Source organism: Peromyscus maniculatus, chromosome 17 (assembly GCF_049852395.1).
Source record: "Peromyscus maniculatus bairdii isolate BWxNUB_F1_BW_parent chromosome 17, HU_Pman_BW_mat_3.1, whole genome shotgun sequence".
NCBI classification, from domain to species: Eukaryota; Metazoa; Chordata; class Mammalia; order Rodentia; family Cricetidae; genus Peromyscus; species Peromyscus maniculatus.
This window is the reverse complement of record NC_134868.1, coordinates 51,816,445-51,838,402: the sequence shown is the minus strand read 5'-3', so window position 1 is coordinate 51,838,402 and position 21,958 is coordinate 51,816,445. Positions and strand designations below refer to the sequence as shown.

Here is a 21,958-nt window from a genome sequence, read left to right as displayed (position 1 = left end):
TTTCCACAGTGGCTGCTGTACTGGTGTGCAATCCCACCAACAGTGAGTGAGTGTCCCCTCCCCCCACATTCTCATCAGTGTTTATAGTCAGTTGTCTTCTTGATCTTAGCCATTCTGTCTGGGATGAGATGAGATCTCAAGTGGTTTTCATTTACACTCCCCAATGACAAAGGATGTTGATCACCTTTAAAAATACTTCTTAGCCATTTTTATTTCTTCTTTCAGAATTCTCTGTTCAGATACATAGCTCATTGTTTAATTGGGTCATTTGGTTTTTGAGTTCTTTATATATCCCAGATATTAATACCCAATTATATGTATACCTGACAAAGATAATTTCCCACTCTGAGGAATTATTCACCAATTTATTTATTTAGTCATTTCCTGTGTTTTCAGATTTTCAGTTTTATGAGGTATCATTTGTGAGTTGTTGGCCTTAATTTCCTATCTTTTGGAGTTCTATTCATAAAGTCCTTTTCTATTCCTATACTTAAAGGGCACTGCCTATGTTTTCTTCTATCAGTCTCAAGAGTTACAAGTTTCACATTAATATATTTGTCCCATTGAGTTTGATTTTTGTATAAGATGGGTCTAATATTCTTCTTCTACACGTAGACACCCAGCTTTCCCAGCACCATATATTAGAGATGCTATCATTTTTTCAGGGTGTATTTTGGGCATCTTTGTCAAATACCAGAGGGCTGTAGTTATGTGTATTATGTTTGGGGTTTCTATTTTGTCCTCTTGATCCAAATCTCTGTTTTGTTCCAGGACCATTCTGTTTTTATTATTATAAGTGTATTAGTTGGGTTCTCAAGGGCAACAGAATCAAGAAGATGAAAAAATGAAAAGAAAACAATCAGAATTAAGTAAATGGCCTTTAAAATTGTAATAGTCAAATCATACCTGTGACTCTAAGCACCCATTACTTGGTCCTTGAGGCTTGGTGGCTCAACACTAGAGTAGTCTCAGAGCATCTGTCTGTCAGTGGAGGGCGATGATCAATAGTCATCTAGTCCACAAGTCAGGGTACTTCACTAGTCCCAATCTGGTATTATCGGGAGCCCTGGAAGTTCTTGTGGATCTGTTGGTCCCTATTCCATGAGGAAAACTGGAAACGTGTGGAATGACTCATCCCTAACTGGACTGAGGGCCAGAAGACCCAAACAAGTAAAAAAGATACTTTCTGAGAGCCAGCCTGGGTCTGCCTGATGGTCTTAGCAACAGCAGCTGAAACATGAGCTGGAGATGACCTGGACCAATGAGAGGCAGCCATGTCACACCAGCTGATGCATATTCATCAGACCTCCCCTAAGGGTGGGGTGGAGGGTATATAAGGCTTGCCTCTTCCTGAATAAATGGAGCTTGTTGTTTCGACACTCTCCCAGAGTCTGTGTGGTTTGACTCTGCGCCTACTTGGCCCCCACTCCCAACCGCAAGGACCCTGCTACATCTGGTGCCGAAACCCGGGACATATGGTACTTGAACAGGGTCTGTTTGTCTACCTTTACTCATATGCGACAATGGTTGAGAAGCCCCCTTGAGCGGTACATTTCGGTGAGTAGGTCCCTCTATGTTGGTTCTGAGCAGCCCCCTTGAGCGGTATTTACGTTGGTTCTGAGAAGCCCCCTTGAGTGGTACATTTCGGTGAGTAGGTCCCTCCACGTTGGTTGTGTAAATTCGGTCCTTTCAGCAGGTAAATGCTGGGACCCCCACTTTCTTCTTTCTGTTTGTCTTGTTTGTGAGTCTGTCTGTACGGTAGGGTGGCACATACTTTTGTTCAGGCTTGCTTGGTGTTTCCATATAAGGGCTGGACCCTCAGGAAACAACAGCCACCATCTGAGTATTTTTAGTTGTGTGTGTGTGTGTGTGTGTGTGTGTGTGTGTGTGTGTGTGTGTGTGAATGCATGCGTGTGCTTGTGGGTTGTGATGCCTGGAGAGATGGATCAGTAGTTGGTAGTGCTTACTCCATAGATTTTTTTCAGAGAACATGTGGGAACCCGATCTTTGGATAAGAGTTCTGTTCCTGGCCAGAAACAGTGAAGTGGCCTCAGGAGTAACTCTCCAATTGTTTTTCATGCCCATTTTGTTGTCTACAATTGAAGGCCTAAAATCATCCTCTACTGAGGCCCACAAAAAACACTGTCAGAAACAATGTAAAACTAACTTATCTATCACCTTCATTCCATCCATGACTGCTATTTACTCTGCCTCTGCTGGCAAGGAGAGGCATGAGAATAGACATAAAGTGATGGAAAGGGAGAGGAAATGCTTGCAGCAGCATCTAAGCCTATACTGGCAGCCCTTCTCTCTGCTCCCCCCATGCCTCGAGTGGCGACCCGACCACTGCAGTATCCACAGAGTGATTTGACTGGATGTCTGCCTGCCGAGACAGCTGCTCCGCATACTTCTTAGCCTGTTCTACCTATGGTGCCACACATGCCCACCATGGCATTTCCAGTTAATGTGGGCCCCAAAGTGGCTAACCAGCCGTGGATACCTACCCCTCTTGCAGACCTGTCTTTGGTCTGTAAGGGTGCTAATGAATCAGGTCCTGACTCACCATATTTTGAGCAAGCCCTACGACAATGGGCAATGCATTTACAGACTTATTATGACTGGCACAATTTGATAAAGGCTGTGTTGGAGCCTATGGTCTTCCTTAATTGGAGAGCTGTCTATGATGACCAGGCTGAGGCTCAGGCTTGTTTTAATATACAGTACAACATCTCTGTTTCTCTTGAGATGCTCACGGGTCGAGGACCATAAGTTAACCCTGTCATATAAGCCCGAATTGGACAACACACTTATTTACTTGCCTTGGGAGACAACATTGCTCTTGGTACATTGAAGGGATCCCATCACCCTTCAATGGCAACACTGTTCCCCTATTAACCCGGGGGTAAGGGTATGCTTGCATTTTTCCCCAGGATACCACCACACCATTATGGGTACCCTCCAGAGATGTGCGTCCAGCAGCAGACCAAGAGAATTTGGACAAAGAAGAAGCTTCAGAGGGGTAATGTATGATTTGTCTTGCTACTGTGACATTAGTAAAGGTCATGGCATCACTGACATGCGACCCTAGAGATTAAGCAATTGCCTCGACCCCTACAAGGTCGATTATACACCACCAAAAAGACTTCAATTGGCATGACAAAAATGACTGGGGTCCCATCCATGTCCTTGAGATTGAAAATTTTGACTAATCCTTCTCTTGTTCAAATATCTTCTGCAAAAGGTTCACTAACAGAAGGCATCCACAAAGGTGACCCTACAGGTTTTATTGGCTCTCGGATACCTAGATCAAAGTCCTCCTAGAGAGATAATACACATATGGCTCACTGAGATACAGAAGGCTACTGCCTAAAGCCCACCACCCAGACAACTCTTCAGGACTGATGCTCTTCCAGGGCTGGTAGTCAATGACGGATACAAGCTTGTTTGGCAAGCCAATCTAAGACAGGCACAGTCCACTATGCTGAGCTCTCCTGAGGTGGGGCAATGTACCCTAGCTCCCACTGAACATGTCCTATAAAATAATAAAAAGGGGTGGATATGTGGGATGACTCATCCCTAACCGGCTTGAGGGCCAGACGACCCAAACAAGTAAAAAAGATACTTTCTGAGAGCCAGCCTGGATCTGCCTGATGGTCTTAGCAACAGCAGCTGAAACATGAGCTGGAGATGACCTGGACCAATGAGAGGCAGCCATGTCACACCAGCTGATGCATATTCATCAGACCTCCCCCAAGGGTGGGGTGGAGGGTATATAAGGCTTGCCTCTTCCTGAATAAATGGAGCTTGTTGTTTCGACATTCTCCCAGAGTCTGTGTGGTTTGACTCTGCGCCTACTTGGCCCCCACCACCAAAGGGAACAACAGCAAGGACCCTGCTACAAACATGGCTGTACTGTTAGCAAGGGAATGGACAGCATCAGCAATAATGGGACAGATAAAGGTGAGAACAAACTTACTTTCAAAATAAACTTATTTTATCTGGGCTCCTAACAGATAGTATAGCCCTCAATTGTGGTGCAACTTTCCACATCCTTCAGGACAGTTCTTTAGGTGAGATCCCCAATTCAGCTGATTATAATTGTGGTAACTCAGCATTAGAACCAAGTATAATAATAGCTCTGTCATCCATCTTGAGATCTGAAATAGCAACCCATCCAGCACTGTTTTTTTGGCTCAGGATGGCTTTTGTTGTCCAGGGTCTTCTGTAGTTTGATATGAATTTTAGGGTTCTTTGCTATTCCTATGAAAAATGAGATGGGGGTTTTGTTTGTGGTTTAGTTGAATATGAAAATTGGTTTTGGTAGGATTGTCATTTTCACAAAACTGATTTTACCAATGCACGAGAATGGGATGTCTTTCTATTTCTCTTCCACAGTCTCTTTCTTCAGAGATTTAAAGTTACATTGTAAGAGTCTTTGACCTCCTTGGTTGGGTTTATTTCTAGATTATTTTTGAGACTGTAGTGTATGGGAGTATGTCCATGATCTCATTTTTGGTATGTTTGTTAATGGTATACAGAGAGGCCACTGATTTTTGTGAGCTGATTTCATATCTTGCCATTTTTCTGAAAATGTTGATCATTTATAGAAGATTTCAGGTGGAATTTTTGGGATTTCTTAAGTATACTATTCTATCATCTGCTAGTAGGAATAATTTGACTTCTTTTCCTATTTGTATCCCTTTAATTTTCTTTTCTTATCTTGTTGTTCTAGCTAGGGCTTCAAGCACTATATTGAAAAGGAGTGGAAATAGTGGGCAGACCCACCTTGTTCCTTATTTTAACCGGATTGTTTCAAGTTTATCTCCATTCAGGGCAATGTTGGCTCTGGCTTTGTCCTATATAGTCTTTATTTTATTCTCATTTGTTTTCTTCAAACCAACTCTCTCTGAGATTTATATCATGAAGGTTTGTTACATTTTTTTCAAAGCCATTTTCTGCATCCATTAGTGATTATGTTATTTTTATCTTAAAGTCCATTTATATGGCTAATATTTTTATTGACTTACTTATATTGGCCAATGCCTACAAACTGATGATGAAACCAACTAGATCAAAATGGATAATTATTTTGACATATACCTGTATCAGTTTTCAGGTATTTTATTGAGAAGTTTTGTTCATCATGACTATTGCCCTATAGCTTTCTATTTTGCTGTCTTTACCTGGTTTCAGTATTATAGTAATACTGACTTTGTAGAAAAGGTCTGTAACTGTTCTTCTGTTTCTATTTATTAAAATAATTTATGAAGTCTTAGTTGGAAAAATTTTAAATTTTTTAAATTTTTTTAGATTTTATAATTTAACAGAGTATAGCTTTTTTTTTTTTTTTCCAAGACAGGGTTTCTCTGTGTAGCATTGCACCTTTCCTGGAACTCGTTTTGGAGACCAGGCTGGCCTCGAACTCACAGAGATCCACCTGACTCTGCCTCCTGAATGCTGGGATTAAAGGTATGCGCCACCAATGCCCAGCCAGAGTATAGGTTTTTAAAGTGTTTCCTTTATAAATTACAAGTTTCTTTAGTGTCTGTTGTAATGTTTCCCCATTCATTTCCTAATCTGTTGATTTGGGTCTTTTTCATTTTGTTTAGTTGGGATAAGGGTCTATGGATCTTGTTTATCTTTTTCAAGAACCAGCTCTTAGATTCATTGATTCTTTGTATTTTTATTTATATTGCATTAATTTATGCTTTGATTTTTATATATTCTAGGCGTCTCCTGGATTTGAGTGTGGTTTGTTCTTTTTTACAAATTCTTGAGTTGTATCATTAAGTCACTTATTTTTGCTGTTTCTGATTTTTTTATCATAGACAAGCAAAGTTCTGAATTTTTCTTTTAGCACAGCTTTTAGTGCATTTCAGAGTTTTGTTGTATTGTGTTTTCATTTTCAATTTTTAAATTTTAAAGTTTCAATTTCAAATTTTAAAATATTTCCTATTTAGTTATAGGAAATATTTTATTTATTTCTTGATTTCCTCTTTGATGTCCTCATTATTTAGTAATGAGTTGTTTAATATCTATGAGTTTGAATAATTGATAAAAATTTGTTTGCTGTTGATGTTAAGCCTTATAACATTGTGGTCAGAGAGGTACACAGAGCTATTTCAGTTTTTCTAGATGTGTGAAGATTAGTGTGTGTGTGTGTGTGTGTGTGTGTGTGTGTGTGTGTGTGTGTTCTATAACAGAAGCTTTCAATGGCTGCTGAGAATACGTATTCTTTGGTGTTTAAGTATAATAGTCTACCGATGTGCATTAGGTACACTTAATGTAAGGTGTAATTTAATACTGATGTTTCTCTGTTCATTTTGTTTCAGATGACCTATGTATTGGAGAAAGGGTGAATTAAATTCACCTAATACATTGTTGGAAGTAATCTCTGTCTTTAAGTCCAGTAATATGCTTTTTATAAAACTGAGTATGCCAGGATTTAGTGAACACGTTTAGAAGTGCAGTGACAGCGTGAGTAAGTCTTTCTTTGATTAGGATAAAGTGTCCCTCTTTATCTTTTCTGATTAATTTTAGCTTGATGTCTATTTTGTCAATTATTAGGACAGTAACATCTGTTTGCTTCTTGGTCCCATTTTCTTGGAATATATTTTCCCATTTATTCACTTGAAAGTGGTATCTACCTTTGAAGGTAAGATATATTTCTTACCTAGGCAACAGAAAGAATGGATTCAACAAACGTGTGCCTTTTGGTTGGAGGCTTATGTGCCATTCACATTTAAAGTTATTATTGAAAGGTATTTGTTGATTGCTGTCACTTTGGTTTTGTTGTTATTTGCTGTCCGTGTTCTTAGTCCTCTTTTGTTTTTCAGTAATTACATATTATTTGTTTTCTTTCCATAGTCTATTGGCTATGCTTATTCCTCTCTTGACTCCACAGTATTGTTTCCCATATTCTCAGGATGAATGGTTTGGTGGACATAAAAATTCTTTTTGAGCCGGGCGGTGGTAGGGCACGCCTTTAATCCCAGCACTCGGGAGGCAGAGGCAGGCGGATCTCTGTGAGTTCGAGGCCAGCCTGGGCTACCAAGTGAGTTCCAGGAAAGGCGCAAAGCTACACAGAGGAACCCTGTCTCGAAAAACCAAGAAAAAAAAAACTTTTTTGTGGTGATATTTTATTTGTACTGAAATGTTATTTTAATTTTATGTTAATAAATAAAGTTGCCCTGGGGTCAGAGCTATTAGAGCCATAGTAAGAGCGTGGTGGTTAGAAGAGCTAGGTAGATTTCTGTGTGTTCAGGGATACAGCCAGTATTGGAGACATACGCCTTTAAGACCTGGAGGGCGGTACTTACAGGCAGTGATGAGGCAGTCATGTGGTTGGGTTTACAACCAATGAGAAGGCAGAACAGAAAGATTATTTAAACAGGGACACAGGAAGTACCTCCCTCTCTCGGGGAAGCTAGGAGCACTGCAGGAGGTAAGATTTTATCTCTGAGCTCTGACCTCTCGGCTTTTCTCTTTTACCTTGGCTCTGTGTTTCTTATTTTAATAATACGATTGGTTACATCTACATCTGGCGCCCAACGTGACAAGACTCCATTAAAAACTGCTTGGGGCCGGCTCCCTAGCCGGAGCAGCCAGCTCCCTAGCCCCGGCCCAGGTCTGCTTGGGCTCAGGCTGGACTGTGAGCTGCTTGCTTAAAGCCAGTGCTACAAACAGCTCAGGCCTGCCCTGCTAAACAGGGCCCCTGGCAGTAAAGCCAAGCCTTGACTCAGCTCAAGAGGGAACAACTGGCTGGCTTTAAGCTTTAGCCGGCTACCCCTTCGCTTTCACTTTCACTTTCGCTTTCGCTTTCTCTCTTGCTTTCTCTCTGTCTCTCTGTTTCTGTCTCTCTCTCTCTCTCTCTCTCTCTCTCTCTCTCTCTCTCTCTCTCTCTGGATTTACACCTAGGACTCTAGGTGGCTGTTTTGAAATTCGCTCGGATTTCTACTGTTCTACGCAGATTTGGAGATTTGGTAAGTCATAAAGGAAACTATTTAAAAGACAAATTTTTTCCACATTTAAAAAAAATGGGTTTCCTGTGTACATTGGAAGAAAATTGGGTTTTGTTTGAAATTTTAGGCAGTCTGACAATGGAACAACTATATGAAAAGATTAGTATTATGGGAATTATGCAGTTAATCACCATGCTTATTCTCATTTTACTATTTAAAAAGATAGTCGATTTAAGTGCCAGGATAACAGCTTTAGAAAAACCTGTTAATTTTAACAGTGAAGTTGGTTCAAGTTTGGATCATAAGGTTACACAAAGAAAGCCTGTTTTCACACAGTCATCCTTAATTTATCCTGTAACCGTACAGCAGATGCCTGATCAAATGACTACACAAAATATCTGGGCTCCAATTGAACTGATGGATTTTAAAAGGTTTACGGAGGCAATAGTATCTTATGGCATGCATTCCCCATATGTAAAGCAAATGTTAAACTCTTGGTCAACATATAATAGGATTATACCACAGGACTGGCGGGACCTTGCACAAGCTGTTCTGGAACCCAGCCAGAGAATCCAATTTCTAACGTGGTTTAAGGATGAAGCTAGAAACGTAGAAACACAATGGAGGGAAAAAGGAATACAAGTTTGTCAGGATCAGCTTATTGGAGAAGGCCAATATGCTTCAATACAAACACAATGTTTATATGATGTTCAAACCGTAATTTTATGTCGAATGGCAGCCTTGAATGCATGGGACAGAGTTGATGAACCAGGAAAAAAACCTGAGTCATTCACAAAGGTTATGCAAGGCCCAAAAGAATCTTTCACAGATTTTTTAGAAAGACTGGCTTCAGCAGTAAACAGAATGGTCTCAGGATCAGAAGCTAGTAAGACAATAATTGAAGCTTTGGCATTTGAGAATGCGAATGCAGCATGCAAAAGAATAATCAGGCCGTTAAGGGCAAGATCTGCACCTTTGGAAGATTGGATTAGAGAAACAATTAATGTTGAGGTTGATGAGCATGATACGTGGGTAGGAGAAGTAATTTCAAAAGGTTTGAGGAGTGTTAGATGTTTTGGGTGTGGAAAGCAAGGACATTTTAAAAGGGACTGTAAACAGGTCATTCCTAGAAGCAATGTTTCTTCAAGGAACAATGGCAACAGAATGCCCCTTCCTTCTGGAGTATGCAGAAGGTGTGGTAAAGGAAAACACTGGACCAACGAATGTAGATCAACAAAGGACAGACAGGGTAATTCTTTGCCTCAGTTTTCGGGAAACTCCCGGAGGGGCCTCATGCAGGCCCCCATAGCAAAACCAGTTCAAACCTTTCCTGCAGCTGTAGAGGAAATCCCTGCTCTGAGCGATTAAATAACCAAATGACTATTGGAATAAATCATGCTGGTCAGGATGATGAAACAGAGAGAATAGAAAATTCAGGAAAAAACATAAAGAAAATTTTTTGGCAAACTTCTATTAATGAACAGAGGCCAAAATTAACGATAAAAATAAATGGTGTTTTGTTGTCTGGTCTGGTAGACACAGGTGCGGACATTACCATAATTGCACCAGAATTTTGGCATCCAGCTTGGCCTCTTCAGGAGGTAAACGTTCAACTGTTAGGAATTGGGACATTATCTGGAGTGAAACAGAGTGCAAGATGGCTGGAATGTATAGGTCCAGAAGGACAGAGAGGAAAATTAAAACCATATGTCGCTAACATAGCTATGAACCTGTGGGGTCGAGACTTGTTGCAACAATGGAATACTCAGATTAAAATCCCTCCAATCTCAGAAACAAATCATACACTAGCACATGTTTCTGAGAGAAATATTAGAAGGCATTATTTTGAGTGGTCACCAGCCATCCATATTATACAAGAACAGGGCACAACAACTGATAATCTTCCAAAAATACCAGCAGCTCTACCTTTAAAATGGTTAACAGACAAGCCTGTATGGGTTCAGCAATGGCCTTTAACAACAGAGAAACTCCAGGCTTTAGAAGAGCTGGTAGAAGAACAGTTAAATGCTCAGCATATTGAACAGTCAACCAGCCCTTGGAATTCTCCTGTATTTGTTATTAAAAAGAAATCTGGTAAATGGAGAATGGTAACAGACCTTAGAGCAATTAACAAAGTAATTCAGCCGATGGACTCTCTACAATCTGGAATTCCTTTGCCTACTCTGTTACCAAAAGGATGGCCTCTCATGGTTATTGATTTAAAAGACTGTTTCTTTTCAATACCCTTACAAGAAAAAGACAGAGAAAGATTTGCTTTCACAGTGCCTACTTATAATAATTCTCAACCGGTTAAAAGATTTCAATGGAGGGTCCTCCCACAGGGAATGTTAAATAGCCCAACTCTGTGCCAATATTTTGTACAACAGCCATTGGAAGTGATACGTAAAAAATTTCCTAAATCTATAATTTATCATTATATGGATGATATTTTACTAGCTGACTCAAATGCAGATACTTTAGAAAGAATGTTTGAAGAAGTAAAGAAAATTTTGCCTTGCTGGGGATTACAAATTGCTCCTGAAAAAATACAAAGAGGAGATTCTATTAATTATTTAGGATATAAAATAGAGCTACAAAAAATTAGACCCCAAAAGGTACAAATTAGGAGAGATAGACTACAGACTCTTAATGACTTTCAAAGATTATTTGGAGATATTTCTCATCTACAAACTATTGTTGGGGTAAAAAATGATGAACTGACTAATTTGTTCAAAACCTTAGAAGGTGACAAGGACTTAAATAGTCCAAGAGAATTATCACCTGAAGCTGAGAAAGAATTGGCCTTGGTAGAAAAGAAAGTACATGAAGGGCACGTGGATCGTATTGATCCAAAGCTGGATTGCATTTTGGTTATTTTACCTTCTAGGCATTCCCCTACTGGAATATTAATGCAGAGGGAAGATATTATATTGGAATGGATATTTTTACCAAATAAACCAAATAAAAAATTAAAAACTTATGGGGAAAAAATCTCTGACTTGATTTGGAAAGGAAAATTGAGACTTCGTCAATTAGCAGGAATAGACCCAGCAGAAATTGTCGTACCATTAACTAAGGAGGACATTGAAAAATTATGGACAGAAAGTGAACCTTGGCAAAGAGCTTGCAGTAATTTTTTGGGAGAAATTAACAGCAAATATCCCAAAAGCAACAGAATTGATTTTATAAAGAGAGCTGATTGGATCTTGCCTCGCATTGTACGGCAAAAACCCATATCTGGAGTTCGTACATTTTATACAGATGCCAACAAACAAGGAAAGGCAGGTTACAAATCAGAAAATTTAAGTAAAGTGGTACAAAGTCCTTATAATTCAGTGCAAAAATCAGAATTGTATGCTATTCTGTTGGTATTAATGGATTTTTCAGAACCTCTCAACATAGTAACTGACTCTCAGTATGCTGAAAGAGTGGTATTACATATTGAGACTGCAGAATTTATCCCTGATGCTTCAGAATTAACTTCACTATTTATTCAATTACAAGATACAATCAGGAAAAGGAGTCATCCTTTATATATAACTCACATCCGATCTCATACTGGTCTGCCAGGCCCTCTAGCACAAGGCAATGATGAGATTGATAAATTATTGATAGGAAATGTGCTGGAGGCCTCAGAATTTCATAAAAAACATCATGTCAATAGTAAAGGTTTAAAAAAGGATTTTTCCATAACCTGGCAACAAGCCAAAGAAATAGTAAAGAAATGTCCTACTTGTTCCTTCTATAATCAAACGCCATTACCAGCAGGATGTAACCCAAAGGGTACTCAGAGAAATGAAATCTGGCAGATGGATGTGTTTCACTTTGCAGAATTTGGAAAACTGAAATATGTACACCACACTATCGATACTTATTCAGGATTTCAATGGGCAACTGCTCTGAGTTCTGAAAAAGCTGATTCTGTAATCACTCATTTGCTAGAAGTTATGGCCATTATGGGTATACCTGCACAAATCAAAACTGACAATGCTCCATCATATGTCTCTGTTAAAATGAAACAGTTTTTTGCTTATTACAATATAAAGCATATTACAGGTATACCACATAATCCTACAGGTCAAGCAGTTATAGAAAGGTCAAACAGAACTCTAAAGGATATGCTAAATAAACAGAAAGGAGTAACAAAAACCCCCAGAAATAGACTGCATAATGCTCTATTAACTTTGAATTTTCTGAATGCCAATGAGAAAGGAACAACAGCTGCAGAGAGACATTGGGTAATAGAAAAAAACTGCAGAATTAAATCAGCCTATATACTTTAAGGATGTGCTGACCTCAGAATGGAAGCCAGGGTATGTATTACGTTGGGGACGAGGTTTTGCTTTTGTTTCTACAGGAGAAGATAAGCTGTGGATACCATCAAAATTGATAAAGATTCGATTTGAACAAGAAAAACCTCTTAATTAGAGGAGGTGATAGTTCATCAACCAGCATGAACATCCAATTTAAACTAACTTGTACCTGTAACACATGTCTTTTCATTTAATCAGATAATAACTTGCCAAAAAGGAACATCCCCAAAATTAGTCTTGGGGGAAGGTTTTTGTTTTTGTCTTTTAGGAGAATGAAGGTTAAGGAATCTGAAGGACACAAGACAAATGAGACAACTGAAGAAAAGGGACAAATCATCTATCCCAGGAAACAAAGTGAAACGGCGTATGGGTATATATAATCTAAAAAAAAAAAAAAAAATTTATGTCTTCTTAAATGTTTGTTTCTGCTTTTCTCTAAAGATTTAACACTATTGGTTTTCTAATAGTCCCAGTTCAATTAAAATTTAAAGCTGACTTTGGAGTTGGAGAATGGCTCTCTCCTTCTTTAAACTCAAGCATGTTGTTAAAATGAAAATACAAACTCCCTGTATCATGCCAGAATAAAAGAGCCATTTTCTGCTATGGGACAGGACAAAAGCCAAATTAATTAAGGGACTATTCTATTACTAATCTCTACTCTTTGATTCTATTCTGATTCTTTAAACTTTTCTTAAAGTATAAATTTTATATCAAAATTTACAAGATTAATAGATACATATACATTTTAAACTTTGTTAAGATAGGAATGGTCATATAGAGTACTAACTAATTCTAGAAAAAAGGCTTCAATTAGCTGCATATATATGTCTTTGTGTTCGAGTCTCTTATCAGTTTTCTGCAGGAAATCATGGCCAGGCCTAACATCAACTGAAGTCTCCAGGAAGAAAATGGGTCCCCACAACAACAACAACAACAACAACAACAATTCCACGTGGACAATAATAATATCACTAAACTGACAAACATCATCTACAGATCAGCTTTGAACTACAAGGTGCTCAGAGCAATTTTGAGATGACTAGCTGAGATGATCCAGTCTCAAAGACTACTTGAATAAGGACTTGAGATAAACCCTGAACTTTGGCTTTATACACAGACTGGATAATAATGAAGGATATAGTTACCTTTCCTAGAATTTGACAATTAACCTAAATTTTTCTTTCAGGATAAAGATAACTTCGCCCATACCCAGCAGGAAGCAATTTTAAGAATATGACACCCACATTGCCAAAGAAGTGGTGTGGGGCGGGTGGTTTTTTGGTTCTTTTAATGGGTTTTGGGTCTGGGATAATTTTCATTGTTTAGGGGGGTTGGTTACAAGTTGTCAAGGGTTAGGAAAAAGGCTAAGCAAAGGAGATTAGATTTAAGGTTCTTGTTTTTTTAAAAAAAAAAAAAAAAAAAAAAGAAAGAAAGAAAAGAAAAGAAAAAGACAATTACTAGTTTTAAATACTTTACATTATTACCAACTATTAGGATATAAAGAAATGAAAGTTAGTAATTAGACATTACAATAGAAATTGTAGTCATATTAGATATGTTTTAAAAATTGAGCAGATATATTTTAGACAGGTCATCTTCAAACCCTTCAGAAATCTACCAAATATGGCATTTAAAATGTTTTAATAACTTAGAAATTTTTCTTTTTTGAGACATGTCGGCTCCTGGCAGTACCAATCTACTTCAGAGAAAATATGGGCATTGAAGAAACTGCATATGGAGTTAATTTTCATTGTGGCAAAAGTTAGCCACTGGACAACAAAGTATCCTCGTATCAACAGGACAAAATGGACAGACAGAACACGAAACAAAGGACTACCGATTCCTGCCAAAACAAGTGTGGTTATGGCTTTATCAGACGGCATCTTCTGAGGCCAGGACAATATGGCACCATCCCTGAAGTGGCCTTCACTATCTGGAAAAGGTACAGTGCCCTTTTCTTTGAAGGCAGCTGAACAGGCAGTGGGCCGATGCCTTCTGTTGTGCAATGGAACAGCAACTGAAAGCTCACGCCTCTCAATAGTAGACTGGCATTTAATAGAGGGATGTGGAGAAGGGGATGCTGAGATGAAGCCATATATACACAGCCAAGAAGAATGGACAGCTGAATTCAAAAACCATCAACAATTTCCAGAATTTAAAATCCTGAATCATGACATGACACTAGTGGAATTCAGGTGTTTCTGGTACATGGACTGCTCTCACCCAGTGTGAGGTTGAACTGTTGACCTTGTGTACAACCTACTTCACAAATGAGTCTGTCAGATACCATAAGCCTATAGGCTGAAGATGATGCCCCAACACTGTGGAGAAACCTCAGGTGACTGTCCAGGCAGCTGGCTGTTTCTGTCAACTCACAAAATTTTTGGAAGTTGCTTTTGTGCACTTCCTGTTTTTATTTTTGTTAGCTAATATTATTTCCTTCTTGGGTCTCTGAGGGAGTTGAAGATTAGTTAGTTATAGTTGAAGATTAATTAGGATAGAAAGTGAATTAGATACATTTTGGACTTACTAAAATAGGATAGATAAGGGAATTATTTTCTCTGATTTGTCAAATACAAATGGACTAGACATCGTTTAGGTATTTGTTACTTGTATATATTGTATATAGTTATTGTACTTTTGTATATAGTTTTTCTTTTGTTAGTTATAACCTTTTGCCTTTTTTCTTTTTATTAAAATAGAAAAGGGGAAATGTGGTGATATTTTATTTGTACTGAAATGTTATTTTAATTTTATGTTAATAAATAAAGTTGCCCTGGGGTCAGAGCTATTAGAGCCATAGTAAGAGCGTGGTGGTTAGAAGAGCTAGGTAGATTTCTGTGTGTTCAGGGATACAGCCAGTATTGGAGACATACGCCTTTAAGACCTGGAGGGCGGTACTTACAGGCAGTGATGAGGCAGTCATGTGGTTGGGTTTACAACCAATGAGAAGGCAGAACAGAAAGATTATTTAAACAGGGACACAGGAAGTACCTCCCTCTCTCGGGGAAGCTAGGAGCACTGCAGGAGGTAAGATTTTATCTCTGAGCTCTGACCTCTCGGCTTTTCTCTTTTACCTTGGCTCTGTGTTTCTTATTTTAATAATACGATTGGTTACATCTACACTTTTTGATTGTTTATACTATGGAAAGTTTACTTTTTTTCCTTCAACTATGGCAGATAATTTTGATGGGTACAGTAGTCAGGGTTGGCATGTATAGTCTTTTAGAAATTGAATTACATTGTGCTCCTCTCACACTTGAAGCTTCCATAAAGAAATAAGGCATCATTCTAATGGCTTTTCCTGTACAGATGACTTGATTTTCCTTATTTTTTCCCCTACAGCTCCAATATCCTCTCTTTGTTAGTATATTTGCTATTTTATGTACTTATAATATGTCATGGAGGGTTTCTTGTCTTATCTTGTCTATTTGTAGTTCTGCTTGCTTCTATATGAGTGTATATTTCCTGAATTTGGGGAAATTTTATTCTATAATTTTGTTGGACATCTGGCCTATGCTATTGACTTGGGATTCTTCTCCATCCATGCCTATAATTCAAAGAGGTACTTTTTTCATTGTTCCCCACAGTTCTTCTATGTTTCATTCATGATTTTAAAAATGTCATATTCTTTGTTTAAGTGGTCCTGTTCTTCACTTTATCAAATCCTGATATTCTATCTTTTACTTGATCCATTCTATTGAAAGGCTTCCCCCAAGTTTTGTGATTGGGTTATTGACCTTTCAGTTCCATCTCAATTGCAGCCTCAGTCCCATTCAATATTCCTGTACCTTTGCTCAATTCAGTTTCTAAATCCTGGATTGTCTTTACCATTTCATTCAGTCACATGTTTGTATTTTCTTGGCCATTATCCAGGCACTTATTTTTATCCTCTCTAAGTTCATTGAGGTGCTCGTTCATGTCTTCTTTAAACTTGAATTCTCTGATAAGGTTTGTTATTGTTCTTTTAGATTCTGTGTCATTGGGAATGTCTAGGAAATTCTCTTTAGAGACCTTAGACTAGTGTACTTGTGGGTGTACTTGTGGGTGCATAGTATCTTGCCCTTCCATACTATTTGTGTTTTTATGATGTTACCTGAGCATATGGACTTCTTTCCTTGGTTGTATGTCTGATGTGAGAGTCCAGCCTGACTCACACTGGACCAGTACAGAAGCAGGTCTTCCAGAGCTAGGCCTGATGGTTGTAGGGATGGTGCTGGTGGTTAAGTGCTGGGAATATCACTAGTCAAAGCTGGTCACAAGCTGCATGGCTGGAGCTAGGCCTCTGAGGGTGGACAAAGTGAAGTTTGGCCTGTTCCTGAGGGAACTCTCCAGGCAAAATGGATGCACAAACTGCATGTCCAGAGCTAGACTTGGATGTGGAAATGGTTTGGACAGCCTTGGTTCTGGAAAGGATTCACTAAGGAAAGCATGTACAGGGGCTATGGGACCAGAGATGGACCTAAGAACATGGAGTCTGTGGAGGCAGGCTTGACTGATGTATGTATACACTTTAATTTTCTTTTTACTTTTTTAGTATTTTTTTTATTTTATATCCCAGCCACACTGTCCTCCCAGTACATCTCCCACACCTCTTCTGTTCCCACCTCCCAATCCACTCCTCCTCTATTTCTGTTTAGGAAGGGTGGGTATCCCATGAGTATCAATAAACATGGCATATCAAGTTGCAGTAAGACTAAGCATCTCCCCATGTAGTAAGGCTTGGCAAGGAGACCCAGTATGATGAGTAGGGTCCCAAAAGCCACTAAAAGAGTCAGAAACAGCCCCTGTTCCCACTGTTAGGAGTTCCACAAGAGGACAAAGCTACACAAATTTAACAAATATGCAGAGTGCCTAGGTCAGTCCCATGCAGACTTTGTGGTTCTCTGATCAGTCTCTGTGAGCCTCTATGAACTCAGATTAGTTGATTCTGTCAGTTTTCTTGCCCTTGACCCCTCTGGCTCCTACAATCCTTTCTCCCTCTCTTCTGCAGGAATCCTCCAAGCTCTGCCTAATGTTTGGCTCTAGGTCTGCATCTGTTACCATCAGTTGCTGGATGAATCTTCTCTGATGATAATTGGGCTGGGCACCAATCTGTGTGTATAGCAGAAAATTGTTAGGTGTCATTACAATGACATTTTCCCCCTCTGTTTGGTTCTATCCTAGGTCTCTGAGTCATCCAGCCTGTGGGTTCCAGTCCTCCTGGCAGTGTCAGGGGTGGGTTTATCCTGCTGGCATGAGTTTTAGCCTAGGCAAGTCATTGCTTGACCACTCCCTCAATCTCTAGGCTACCTTTACCCAGCATATCCCATAGGTAGGACAGACTGAAGGTCAAAGGTTATGTGGCTGGGTTGCTTTCCCACTCCCTCCACTTGAAGTCTTGCCTGGCCACAGAAGATGGCCAGGTCAGACTACATATCTGCTATGGCTCAGAGTCTTAGCTGCGGCCAACCTTGTAGATTCCTGGGAGATTCCCTTGTGCCAGGTTTTCACCTGACCATAAAATGCCCCCTTTTCCAGTAGTCTATTTTAGTACTCCCCCTCTTCATCCCCCCATGACCTGATGGCTCACATTTCAGTCCCCACCCACCCTCAGTCTACTGATGAAATCTCTTCTATTTCCCCTTCCCAGGGAGATCTGGGTATCTCTCCATGAACACTTCTTGTTACCTAACATCTCTGGATCTGTAAATTGTAGCATAGTTAGACTTTATTTTACAATTAATATCCACTTATGAGTGATTACATATCATGTTTGTCTTTCTCAGTCTGGGTTCCCTCACTCAGGATGATTTTTTTTTCTAGTTCTGTCCACTTGCCTTCAAATTTACTGGTGTCCATTTTTAATTGGATTATTTGGTTTGTTAATATCTAGTTTCCTGAGTTCTTTATAATATTTTGGAAATCAACTCTCTGTCAGATGTAGGGTTAGTGAAGATCTTTTCCCATTCTGTAGGCTGCCATTTTGTCCTATTGATGGTGTCCTTTGCCTTACAGAAAATTTTCAGTTTCATGAGGTCACATTTATTAATTGTTGATCTTAGTGCCTCTGCTATTGGTGTTCTGTTCAGGAAGTTGTCTCCTATGTGAATGTATTCAAGATTATTTCCCACTTTCTCTTCTATTAGGTTCAGTTGGATTTATGTTGAGGTCTTTGATCCATTTGGTCTTGAATTTTTTTTTCTTAATCCAGTCTTCCATGATGCATACCTATGCTGGTTCTGTATTTTGGCTACTGTGAAGAATGTTGTGATGACTATTCAAGTGCAGACATATCTTTAATTTCTATATTTCATTTGTTTGCACAAATACACAAAAGTGAGAACGTACCATTGCAGTAGAATTTACCAGTAGTTTATTGAGAAGTTTCCATATAATTGGTTATAAAAGTTATACTAGGGGAAATAGATGGCTCAGAATGTAAAAGCAGTTGCCACACAAATTGGCAACCTGAGACCAGTCTCAAAAGCCCATGTAGAGTTAGAGGGAAAGGGCCCACAATGTTGTCCTTTGTCTTACACATGTGCATCAGGGCATGCATAGACCCCCTCATCTCTCTCTCACACAATCCAAAGCCACATGCATATACTACTACTAATATTAACCAATTAAAATAAAAATTAAGAATTATACTAATCACATTATCATCATCATACCAAGGTTCCCTCTTTCCCACCAATGTATGCATCATTTTTAAATAATGAGAGAGAGGTTATATCTTGTAATTTTAATTTGCATTTTACTAATGATTAGTAATTTTAGAATTTTTCCTGAAACACTTGTCCATTTGTCCATGTTATTTTTAGAATGTCTGATCAAGTCTTTTGGCCCATTTTCTTTCATGTGGGTGTTGGGCGAGATGTGCATGAGGGTGTGTGTGTGTGTGCATACGTGTGTGTGTGCGTGCGCGCGTGTGTCAATGCAGAGGTCAAAGGAGGATAAGGTGGACCTACTCTATAATTATCTGACTTATTGCTCAAAAACAGAGTCTGTCCCTTACCTAGAGCTAGGCTAGTGTAGTGGTTTGAATGAGGATTGCTCCCAGGTTTGAGTACTTGTTCCCTAGTTGGTAAAACTTTCTGGGAAGGATTAAAAAGTGTGGCCTTGCAGGAGGAGCTACATCACTGGGGCAGGAGTTGAGGTTTCAAACGACTCACGCCATTCCCAGTGTCTCTCTCTCTTTGCCTTGAGGTTGAGTGTCAAGATGTGAGCTCCCAGCTACTGTTTCAGCTCCATGCTCGGTAAAATGCCTGCCTGGTGCCATGCTCCAGCCACGATGGCCATGAACTCTAACCTTGTGAAACTGTAAGCCCCAAATTAAACTCTTTTATAAGTTTCATTGGTTATGATGTCTCACCACATCGATAGAAAAGTAACCAACAGGTGGCAATTCCCAGAACTCCTTCTGTCTCCTTCCCACAGAGCTGTGGTTATAAGCACATGTGGAGGCTCAACGCTTTTCTTCACACGGGGTGCTCATGATCCAGACCCATGCCTTCGTTCTTGCATAGGAAAGTCTTACATACTGAGCCATCACTCCAGCCCTGCTGTGCTGATTTTTAAAAAAATATTTATTTATTTATTTTATGTTAGTCCATGAGTGTTTTGCCTGGATATATGTCTGAGTACCATGTGTGGTGCCTGGTGCTTCCAGAAGGTCAGAAGAGGACACTGGGTCCCCTCCCTGGATCTGTGGAACTAGAGTTACAAACAGTTGTGAACTGCCACATACCACATAGGTGCTGGGAGGCGAATGCAGGTCCCCTTGGAGTGTTCTAAACTACTGACCCCTCTCTTAAGCCCTACTTTGTCAATTTTCAATTGGCTTTTGTTGTTCTACCTAGTTGTTGTAGCTACTTAGATAATGTGTTAGCCCACCTTTATGTATGATTTGGAAACACTTTCTGTTACTCTCTGTGTTCTCTGTCTCTCTGTCTTTTGCTATTCCAATTGTCCAGAATAACTGTTTACTGCTTTTTTTTTAAATTGCAATCTATATTTTAAGGTCATGCTTAAGAAACCATTGTTCAGACTTATGGAGCATTTAAAAGTAAAATCAGAGCTTGATATTTCATATTTAAGTATTTAATCCAGTTTAGATTGATGTTTAATCTGATACTTTTTGGTTTGTGTTTTATGAAAACCAGATACAGAACCTCATCCCGGGAGGGACCAGAGGACAATGTAAGATGAATTTCCAGACTCACAGCATGTTTACTGTTACTGCTAGAGAACCAATAGAAATGGGCAGTCTTCTTAAAGATATAGTACAGATTTGCACCAACACCTCCATGAAGATGAAGACACTGAACTAATTCTGGTCATCTATCTGAACAAATGCTGCCACCCACCTGAGAAAAAGTCAGCAATGATGTTCTTGAGGAAATGGTGACGACACCTAAATCAGATAGCTTGTAAAATCTGGCTGCATTTCTCAGGCATATTTCCTCCCTCTCTTTCATTCTAGATGTATCATGAAACTACGGTTACCACAGAACACTAGAGGCCAGGTAGAGAACATCACCCATGAGGAAGGAGCATACCACTCTTCAAATAAGTTACTTCAATTTTCTATTTTATACAAACAAATATGTGGGAAATATGTGTCCAAACAGGTGCTGGAGGAATAGGATCATGAAGTAAACATGTTAGATCACTCCAGATGTATTTCCATTGGCCTATGAAGCAGAGATTTTGCATTTAACATAACTTAGGAAGCTGAGAGGGCTTTAACTGTGTGAAACAAGTGGATAAAATATAAGCAATTTGGAAGCATGATTTTTTCCTGGTTTAATGGGAGGGTAGGAGTTAAGAGGCTTAGAGTTATTGGAATATGAACACAGATTTTCAACTCTAAAGGACCCATACTTCTCTACTCACTCTACACACTCATACTAGAAGGATCCAGAGGACAGTCTCTTCACCATGGCTATGAGAAAGAGGTTGTGAAGGTTGCCAAAGTATCCTTAGTGAGCTAAACATTTTCCTTTGTTGTAGATCAGAACTCATGGTGGGAACTGTGGCCACTAATTTTGGAAACCAATATGTGACGAGGTTGACTGGTTCTAGGGTGTGAGAAACCAAGCAGTAACTTGTGACTGCCAAAGTGGAGTTGGGTGTGGCTACTGAAATGGAAAAGAGAATCCGTGTAAAATTCAGAATGGCCTCACCCAGGGACCATCTGTGGAATTGTGTAGTATGGAGTCTTGGGAGTGATATTAAAAAAGAAGATGTCACAATTCTTGTTTTAATTGTTTATGAAAAAATGTGATAGTTGTCAGAGTTAAATTAAAGTCACTAAAGTCACTTCTGTCAACCCTACCAAAATACAAGTGAAATCAGAAGGTTATAGGAAAGTTCTCAGTCACAAACCTGCTTTTAATCACCACAACAGACTTTCTTAGTGACCAGCTGGAACCATCACAGCACTCTTCAGAGGGGCCTTCTGTGAAAGGACAACTGCCAGCAGTCCTGTGTTCAAGGCTGGGTTGTGACCATTCTTGTTACTCATTGCCATCAAGATTTTTTTTCCTGAACTGTTTGATGTAATTTTCCTCATTTTTATTTGTGAAATCTTCCCTCGGCTTCACCCTCTTAAACATGTCCAAGGTTTGCCACACCTTGTCTGTTCCCATTACAATGCCTTCTATTTCCATTGTAATGAGCTGCTATGGTATTTATTTC

The 21,958-nt window shown here is 39.3% G+C and overlaps 1 long non-coding RNA gene across 2 annotated transcripts in view; it reads left to right on the top strand.

Annotated features, from left to right (window-relative positions):
* The window catches only part of LOC143269070 (uncharacterized), a 71,639-nt gene extending 64,517 nt beyond the window's left edge, over positions 1 to 7,122 (top strand). The window contains exons 3-5 of one of the 2 annotated variants that reach the window (XR_013045411.1): positions 2,931 to 3,019; positions 3,828 to 3,960; positions 6,333 to 7,122. This is a non-coding gene — a long non-coding RNA (uncharacterized LOC143269070). Of the gene's footprint in view, positions 1 to 2,930; positions 3,020 to 3,827 lie in introns of both variants that reach the window. The other variant, XR_013045410.1, reaches the window with a different exon arrangement.
* Positions 7,123 to 21,958: the final 14,836 nt, after the last annotated feature.